Below are 10361 nucleotides of genomic sequence, written 5' to 3'. Positions count from 1 at the left end.
TATTTGTCTACTTCTCTATTTTTTGTGTTACTCTATTTTCTGGGTGAAAATATAAAGTGCCCAATGAGTATTTCTGGAGTTAAAATAAATGAAAAACCAAGGAGACAATATGATAAAATATAAGCGATGTAAGATTCATGGTATATTTAATATGCAATTAATAAGAATTCCAAAAAGAGATACAAGAGAAAGAAGAGGGCAAGAAATTTTCAATGAAAAAAAGTAAAAAGCATTTCTCAGAGTTAGAAAAATGAATCTTCCAATTTAAAGGACTTAGTGATAATGACCAGTGTGAATGACAAGGAGACCCATTCTTAGACAATGTAGTGTAAAATTTCAGAATACTAACAATAAAGAGACTATCCTAAGCAACCATAGGACTGAAGTGGAGATCAGAGGAGAAAGTACGTTGATAAAGAAGCCCCAATCAGGCTGACATCTGACTTTTCATCAGCAATATTGGATTTAGAGGAAAAGTGAAGAGTAAAGACATCTTGGCCATTGAACAGTAGCCCAAGCAGCTGACATATGAACACTGACTCTGGAACCAGCTGCTGTGATCAAATTTGGCTATTATTAATAACTGTGTGGTCTTGAGCAAGACTTAGGCTTTCTGTGCCTCAGTCTTATTCTCTGTAAAAAAAAATCATAATAGTTTTCTAGTTCAGTATTACTATTAGGACTAAAAGAGTGAATCACAGAACACTTCTGCCTTATTTAACAGGGAATAAACACATGGACATAATAGCACAAATGCAACTGATTTTCAACAGAGTCATCCCCTAGATTAAACACAAAATTCATTTTAGTTATAAGACAGAATATAATTATTATCAACTTTGACAATGTGAAAGAGAAGGATTTGAGTGAAAGAGAGAAGGCAGGTAAAGAAAGTTGTGAAGGTGCTAATATTTTTACTTTATAAACTAAAAAGTCAAGGGAAATGATCTATAATTAATGGAACAAGAAATAGAGTTACAGAGGTAATCAGCAAAGGAACTAAAGAGCAATGTACTTATTCAAAGGAAGTGAGGAAAAGAGATGGGGCTATGTGTGAGCTAAATACTTAATCATGATAGCAGAAAGTCAATGGGAAATGTCTAAATTAGATACAGTATCAAGAAATAAGGACAGAACCATAAATTTTAAAACATGGAGGCTACTGCTAGAAAACAAACACAGACAACATCAGAAGTGGCAGCCTTTAGGTACATACAGTGACCACAAAATCTGACATTCAAAATCAAGATATTTTAGAGTAAAATAATATTAATAATTTATACAAGTGATAAGATATAAATCAGGGCTTTCCAGGATGTGTAGCCACCCTAGTTTCAGGGGAATAGTTTCCAGAGTTTTTTATTTAGTAGAACCAATCGGACTGTCTTAGGAAAACCCATGGCAGAGAGGGGCTAAAGGACTTTCTTAGTATTGAATATTTGTAATGATCTGTAGACAGTATTTTGGTAAATACAAAAATTATTTTAGAAAATAAAAGTAGAATTAGGTTAAGGTGTTAAGGCCTTACTCCACTACATTGTCCAGAAGCTTCACATTTTATAAGGATACACAGAAACAATGCTAGCTCCAAGTCAAGCTGTAGCTGTCAGGGGCAGACCAATCACAAAGTAAGCATGACATAGATGTTGACCCATAGTTTTTATTCAAAAACAGCAGAAAATTACATTCTTTTCACAATAAAACAAATGTAGGTATATTATATATGAAAAGCTTCATAAGAATTTTTGAAATGAACTACTGGGTTTTGGAAAAATTCTTGCCTGACACAGCCACTGAGGGTCACTCCTTCTCCTCTACATTTGGGTGCAAACTCATGGGAAAATCTGGAAAGCCCTGAGTGTGGCAAGATGTTACAAACAGATTTCAAGATGGGAAAGGAGAGCGGGCAAACATTCTATGCCCCTAGATCCCTCCATGAAGTTTCCTGCTCTGCCTGTTCCTCTGCTCACAGAATGAGCCTGCCTGTCCCAGTGTGAGCACATGTGGGGCGTTCGCTGACCTAAAGATAGGGTTAATAATAGTAGCTCTGTCACCATGGGGTTGTTAGGATGATGAGATGAGATGAACTAGCTTAAACATTGAAAGTTCAGTGCTGACCACAAAGTGTTCAAGAAACAGCTCTCATTGGGCTTCCCTGGTAGCTCAGCTGGTAAAGAATCTGCCTGCAATGCAGTAGATCCCAATTTGATTCCTAGGTTGGGAAGATCCCCTGGAAGAGGGCATGGCAACCCACTACAGTATTCTTGCCTGGACAATCCCCATAGACAGAAGAGCCAGGCGGACTACAGTGCGTGGGGTCACAAAGAATCAGACCTAACTAAGCACAGCACAGTACATAATTTATTAAGGTGAAATGTGCCTCTCTTGAACTTCTACTTACTGAGCCGTATTCCATTCTCTGCAGCAATGCAGGGTGGATCTGCTTCCTTTGCATGACAGCTCCTCAAAGATTTGAACCCAGATTCCTTCTCTATTCGAAACATCTGCCAGATATAAGATAACACGGAAGTCGAGAGAGTAGCCTTGATCTAAGGGTTTGAGGTCTAATCTTCAATCAGTCATTCACTAGTTAGAGGCCCTCAGACAAGTGCTTGCTTCCTCTGAAATTCAGATTTCTCATCTAGGTCCCAAAAATAATGATACACATCACAAGAGGCCATAGTAAGAGTAGAAGGAGAAAATCCTAGGAGTGTCCCAGTATTGGAGTGGACCCTTAATAAATAACACTTTATTTTTTTGCCAGGAGTAAAAGAACCATGACTCAGTGTTTGATTGTGGTGGACAGTGATTGCTGGATGCATTAGGAATCTATGAAGACAGGAGCAGAGCCTTCAAATCCTCTTATCATCTGTGAAGTATACCCATCCTTTGTCCCCTCCTGCTCTCTGTGGAGAGCATTCTGATGATGGCAGATTTGATATATTATTACTCCAGTTAACATTATTGTATTTTAACCAGGATGTATAATGGTAGCTATGGTTTTTCCAGTAGTCATGTATGGATGTGAGAGTTGGACTATAAAGAAAGCTGAGTGCCAAAGAATTGATGCTTTTGAACTGTGGTGTTGGAGAAGACTCTTGAGAGTCCCTTGGACTGCAAGGAGATCTAACCAGTCCATCCTAAAGGAGATCAGTCCTGAGTGCTCATTGGAAGGACTGATGTTGAAGCTGAAACTCCAATACTTTGGCCACCTGATGCGAAGAACTGACTCATTTGAAAAGACCCTGATGCTGGGAAAGATTGAAGACGGGAGGAGAAGGGGATGACAGAGGATGAGATGGTTGGATGGCATCACTGACGTGATGCACATGAGCTTGAGTAAGATTCAGGAGTTGATGATGGACAGGGAAGCCTGGCGTGCTGCAGTCGTTGGGGTCGCAAAGAGTTGGGCACAACTGAGCAACTGAACTGAACTGATAATGGTAGCTATTGCCAGGACTGGAGCAGAATATTGAGGAAGGTAGAGGACAGAACCTTGGGACAAAAAGAACCAAATTCATTATGTATAAGTCTGTGGATTGTAAACTTTCTTGTGCATCAGGACCATCTGGATTTGGTAAGTATGAGTAGACTCTTTCCCAGTGATGAAAATCACAACCAAAATTTGAAAATCAACTTTCAAACTGGTTTTCAGTGAGCAAGTCTCAAATATAGTTGTCCACGGGAGTCATCTGTAAAGCTTAAAATACTTAAACCCCTGGCCTTACCTGCAGAAATAACTCTTGTTGGCTGGAGTGAAACCTGGGTATAGATGTTTTTTAAGTTCCCCAGGAGATTCTAATATTCAGCCAAAGTTGAAAATCATTTGTGGGTGTTTTTCTGCACCCAACAAGGCTGAGATGAATGATAGGTAAGGATGGAGAAATACAATCCTCCCAAATAGCTGGACCCACCTGTCAAAGCCAAACTCCCTTTTGAAAGAATGTTCCACCTCTCTGTTGTAAGTGGCATATTTATGGCCATTTTCTCTGTTCATTGCCAGGCCTGAGACATAGACATGAGTGCTATGGAATAGCTGTTATGCTTCTCTACAGGTGGGTAAAATGATTCTGAAATATAATTTTCAGAGCACAAGAAGGCAGAATGCATTATATAGGCATAAATTAGTACTAGTCATAATAATAATGAGGTTTCAGAAAGCACTTACTAAAAATGGTCTGACCATCAAAAAGGCCAAAATAGTTTAATTTAAGGGTATATTACCACTCTTGGGCTGAGATCTGCTCGTGCGGTTTCTATTGGTGATAATTTTAGTTGAGAACTCTTATTCAGTAGGCGTGGTAATCAAATACTACATTTAAAGGGTGACTTAATAGTGGCCCACATGTCAGTTGGACAACATTCTACTTCCACGGGTTATTCACCTATGTTTCAAAGTTAAAAAACTAAAATCAAGCCATTTCAGACTTTTCTAAATCCAAGTCAAGGATGTTTGCCCTTGTTCCTCTTCCGCCTTCTGAAATTCCCAAGGGAGCAAGACAGAAGAATGACTTTTTTTTTTTTTTTTTTTAAGTTGAATGTCCTCTGTAAACGGGGCTCGTTAGAACACAAGAAACAAATGCTCAAGGTAGGTTAAGTGCTGTGGGTGAGGTGGGGGGCAGAACCTCAGGTATTTTTGTGAAAACATAGCAAGAACCTCAGTTGGGTAGCCTGGTCTCAAAAAACAAAAACAAAAAGAACAAGCACAAAAACAGAAAGGTGAAGTAGCAGGCGGTCAGAAGAAAAGGCATAAGGAAGCTGGCTTTGATGAGCCAAGCTAGTTTGGGGACTGGTGAGTTTACTCAGTACCCAGTATCATTCTGCAAGTTGGGTAATCTCTTCAGGTCGAATTCAGGCTGTGGTCACGTTCTTGGAAATCTCTTGGAAGAAGAGGCTCCTTACACCACCTTCAGCAAAAGGGCTCAGAGGGCACTGTCTGTCCTAGAACTGTATGTGGACTGGGAGGGAAACGCGAGCCCAGAGTGAGCCTACTTAGGAGTCAGCTTCACTGACTTGTTCTCTTTCCTATGAATCTCTGCTTTCCCTTTATGTCTATTCTATTCTCTCATTATAGACTTGCCAACCCATTCGAAAATAAACTGGTCTGATTGGTTTGGCTAGCATTACACTGGTTACGGGGCTGAGACATTCACACCAGTGATTCCACGAATTACCTGCAAGCCTGCAGATGGGCTCCTTGGTCTAATTCTATGGCTCTCTTTGAACAAAGAATCCACCAGCCCTGCATTCTGAAGCTGGAAGCTGTGGATGAGGCAGAATCATCTAAAAAGGGAAGTTGGATCTAGCAGGTACCATCTTGACATAACCTTAAAACTCTAAATATTCTTTTACTAATCCTGCTATTATTAACCATGATCACTATATCCTGTTATGCTTTCAGCTTCTCATTACACGTGAACTTACTGTCTGCCTTCTTTTTCTGTAAGTCTTTCATATATTTTTTAGTCAACTGACTTTTTAATATTTGCAGTTGCAACTCTTGACAAAGAGGATCATATTGGTTGAGTATGTAATTATTAGTCCTGTTTGGAAAAAGTCTCTTTAAGCTCACCGCTTAGGTTACTGGGCTTCCATGGTAGCTTAGACGGTAAAATTGTCTGCCTACAATGCAGGAGACTGGGGTTCAATCCCTGGGTCAGGAAGATGCCCTGGAGAAGGAAATGGCAACCCACTCCAATAGTCTTGCCTGGAAAATCCTATGGACGGAGGAGCCTAGTAGGCTACAGTCCATGGGGTCACAGAGTCAGACATGACTGAGCGACTTCACTTTCTTAGGTTACTAGTCAACCAATCAATTTGCCCCTTTGGGTCAGGTACTCTTCCTTGATCTGGTCAGTTGCATCCAATGCAAGATGGGGTATCACATGATCACCCATATGTATCTTAAGATTTCTTCACTTACGTGGCATGACATAGAAGGAACACTCAGAAGAGAACTATAACAATTAGTGTTCTTATCTGTGGGCAAAAATATCCACTTAATTTAAGGCTGTAAAATGTTATAGTCAAAGGTATTAGACAACTTACAAAATCTCAGGTAGAACCAGAAAACCAGGCTTAGATGATTCACATTCAGGAACAGAGCAACCTGGAAAAATGTCCAATCACTGAGGACTGGTGTGTAGAAAGACCATTTCTGACAACTGCTCAGCACCAAAGCCATTTGGTAGTAACCCCAGAAATTCTACCCTGGCTTCCCTAAAGGACCAGGTGCCTCTGTCACTGAATTTACCTGGTGATCAAGTCTCACCTCTGGTGTTGCTGACTCAAGGACTTCATCTCCACTTGCAAGTCTCACAAGAGGGCATCAATTAAGCAGAAGTTAGATCATGTGTACAGTCCTAGATATAAAGGATTTGTGTAATTGTTAAGTTTTAGTTTTCTAAACTTCTGTGATTTAAGAACCAAACAAGGTCACTGTTCAGAATGGGTGCTGAAAAAGCCAAAATACAGAGTCCTCCACAGTAGAACTCTGAATGTCAACATTCCAGTGTCTGTCATTCAGTCTACAGAGATCACGATAAAGAATACCTTATTGGGTAAGCAGTTGTCCTTATTTGGGTAATGATCAGGGAAGTACTCACTTTCCTTTTAAAAATGTAGGCTCTCTCCACTAGCCAAGCCATACTTTCTTGTTCACTCATTCGTTTTTTAATGCCTTTGTTGAAATCTTTCCTCCATCCCTGGGAAATGCTTCTATCCCTCACCACAGCTATGTATGCAACCCCAAATTCCAAGAACCAGTGTATACCTCACTTCCCTAAGTAATGTTATCATATTGTAATCACCCCTTCAATCCAAAACCTCTCAGTCTTCCCTTTGAGTGAGTGATACTGATTTACAAGAGTTTACTCATTTTTTTCATGTATACAATACATTGTTCTTGCAACCCTACTCTCACAATGGAGTGACATGTAGAACTCATACAGTCGATATTTATCAAATAAATACTGATGATTTCAAACACAAATAAGAGGAAGAAGAAAATTCCTTTTTAGAGTTAACAGGAGACTAGAACATTTCAATTTGCCTGAAATCAAATTTATTCAATCCACATTAAAATCTTTCATATGTCTTAGAAACTTAGGAAAACACATTAGCATTGTACAAATTCAAGACAATTAACAGATACACAGTAAAGTGGCCTGCCTTTTCAGAGGTTCCTGACAATATCCAGGAAATTGTTTGGGAAAGGAAAGGGGATTGAATGAGGATGAAAAAAGGGTGTGGGGAAGGGGACAGGATAGTGATATTCATGAGTCTGGGTAGATTTGGAAAGTTGGTCCCATTCGTGATAATACAGCTGAGTCCTTAAACATGACAGCACACCTGAGAAATGGCAGTATGTTGAACCCTTTGGTCAGACTCTTTCCAGGACTCAATATTGCAGAAGAAAAAAAAAACATATACATGTATGGAGGAACAAAGTGGGTCAATTCAACTAAAGTAAGGACAAAGAATCTGCCTGCAGTGCTGGAGACCTTAGTTCAATCCCTGGGTTGGGAAGATCCCCTGGAGGAAGGCATGGCAACCCACTCCAGTATTCGTGCCTGGAGAATCAGAGAAGCCTGGCAGGCTATAGTCCATGGGGTTGCAAAGAGTCAGACACGACTGGGTGACTAAGTTCAGCACAGCACAAGGACAATGAGAGGGGCTTCCCTGGTGGCTCAGATGTTAAAGAATCTGCTTGCAATACAGGAAACCCAGGTTCTATCTCTGGGTCAGGAAGATCCCCTGGAGAAGGGGATCTACCCACACCAGTGTTCTTGCCTGGAAAAGTCCATGGACAGAGGAGCCTGGAGGGCTTAAGTCCATAGGGATGCAAAGAGTCAGACATGACTGAGTGACTAACACACACACACACACACACACGATGATGAGGACATGGACAGTAGCATCTATTAATATATTCTATCCGCAGCACCTAGCATTGAGACATATACCAGCAGATTAGTGCATATTGATTAGGTCATATACATAAAATGTGTTCTTTTCGTTCAGCAAGTGGAAAATGTTCTCCATAAACTAGGCTGAGCAGTAGAAAGTCATCCAATATGATCTGTTCATGCCTCCCTCATGCATATGCATCCTCACTAAACTTCCTGCTGTCACTGCCAAACCAGGCGCCCCACTCCCACTCCACCTTCTCCAAGCCAGGCGCACCTGCTACCCCAGGCACTCACTGCTGTTGCCACGTCTTGCTGCATAATGCCATTGTCAACCTCCCTGCCTGGCGTGCCGTGCCATCCTCCTTCACTGGAGGAAGGAATGTTTAATTATTTTTAATCAGTGGACATGGCATCTTGCTAGACAGTGACACTTGGGGGATCCAACACCATCTGCCTTCCACCAGGCGCCAGCTGCTCTGGTGGATGTCGGCAGAACACCTTAGGACATGGCCTTCCGCTGCCAGGCGCCCGCGAGCGGCTGCCACCCGGCATGGTCTCCACCGGAGAGGCTGCCGCTTGGGCTCGTTCCCTGTCACGGCTCGCCTGTCACCCCGGCCACCCTCCCAGGGAGGCACTCCGCAGCCCCAGCTCCCAGAACATTTCCCAAGCAACGGGGGTGCCTGCCAGTAATCACAGTGTGTCCAAATGTAAATGTCACCTTAACCCAATGGCCACGGAGCCTTCCATCACCATTAGTCAACCTAATGGATCTGCTGACTTCGGTTCCACCGAGAACCGCTACCGACTTCGCAGCAGGCCAACCCCTGGAGAGCAAGGGTCAGCCGGCTGCCTTGAGAACAGTGGGAAAGAAGGGAGAGATGTGCGTCTCGGAGTCATCACGGGGCTGTCCAGGGTGAGCCATGCCCTGGCCAACGCGCTCCCGATTGTCTGCGCTCTTCAAGCTCCTGTCACAGACCTGTCCCCTCCACCACCTCCCCAAGACACTTTCCGCAGCTCTCCCTGCTGCGCCCGCGCTTTCGCTCCTGCAAAGCACGCTTCGTCGTCGGCCGCAGATGCTGCAGAAGCCCCAGCGCGGCCTCTATCTGGAGCGCAGGCCACCTTCTACCGAAAAAGCCGGCTCCGCTCCCAGCTTAATTCCTCCACTGCGAACCGCGCCCCCGGGGTCCTTTTCACCCCTACCCCTACCAGCGACGTGGTAAGGAGCCAACAGTCGCGGCTCCAACCTCGGTCTTATTTTCATGCAAAGTGAAAGAGAGCAGCCGCCGGGTACTTACTGAAGGGGAGATAAAAGCCCCAGCTGTGCCTTCTCCCGGAATCAGTTTCACCTCTAGCAGGAAAGCAAACTGTTTTGGTGCCTGGGGGACATGACGGAGCTCACACTTTCATCCAGAGAGGGACAGAGGGGAGATCAGGTGCTGCACTCGCCAGAACGGGGACGTGTGAAATGTGATTAACCCGGGAAGGGGCCAGACAGAGGCCGGCTGGGGCCGCTCCTGTCCCTGGGTGTTTCCCAGGGTCAGAAGCAGGAGGAAGAGTAAACAAAAGCATTAAATAAATATTTTTCCATTTAACCCGTGTCTTAATACAGATTTTCACAACCTCGACAGCGCTGACTAAATCGATAGCGCAGCATCAGCCTAAATAATGAAGGAAGTGGTGTACATCTGTTGAATTCTCTGCTTTTGTGAAAAGACAGGAGGCTTGTGGGAGCCAGGTGGGGAATGGAGGTGAGAAGGGAAAGAGGTTCCAGAAGGAGCAAGGTAGTCACACTGGACCCACTGTCCATCCCACACAGGGGAAACTCTCTGGGGCTCATCAGATAAACTTGCCTAATGTTATTTCTCAGGCTAAATACAAACCACTGGTGCCTGTAGAATTAAAGTCATCAATAGCTGCGCTCGCCTGCATTTACAGGAAGACACAAATAAAATCCCTACTGATATGCCCGTCAGAGTAGGAAGTTTTCTGTCCCTTTGCAGACAGACTCTCTGTAAGAGCTCTGTGTGGTAAATAGAGCTGCAAGTACATTTGTGTCTTTGTCTAAATAAGCAATGCCAAATTCATTTTCAAACAGTGTGCTTTGGGCTGCATTCATTACTGTTAGGGTTTTGTTTCCACCCCAGCCCCCCTGCTTGGACAACTTGTCTCTGGTTAGAGGATAGATGCTGAAAACAGACACTGTTTGAAATTGACTGCAGATGTATTAAATAATCACAAGAGAAATTCCAGTAAAAATAGAGTCAATTATCAAAAGATTAACACTTTCCTTTGTTCTGTTTGGAAAAAAAGGAAAAGCAAGGAGGGGAAGCAATTTTCAAGGCAGGCACTGATGCTTTAAAAGGATTCTTCATAGGTGAATTATTTAATCCTTTGTGACTAAGGAAATCTCTGTGTGCACTGCGGGAGGGGGGAGTGGAAAGGAAAAAATGT

The sequence above is a fragment of the Dama dama genome, chromosome 20 (genome assembly GCF_033118175.1).
Source record: "Dama dama isolate Ldn47 chromosome 20, ASM3311817v1, whole genome shotgun sequence".
Classification (NCBI taxonomy): domain Eukaryota; kingdom Metazoa; phylum Chordata; class Mammalia; order Artiodactyla; family Cervidae; genus Dama; species Dama dama.
This window is presented reverse-complemented; position numbering follows the sequence as displayed.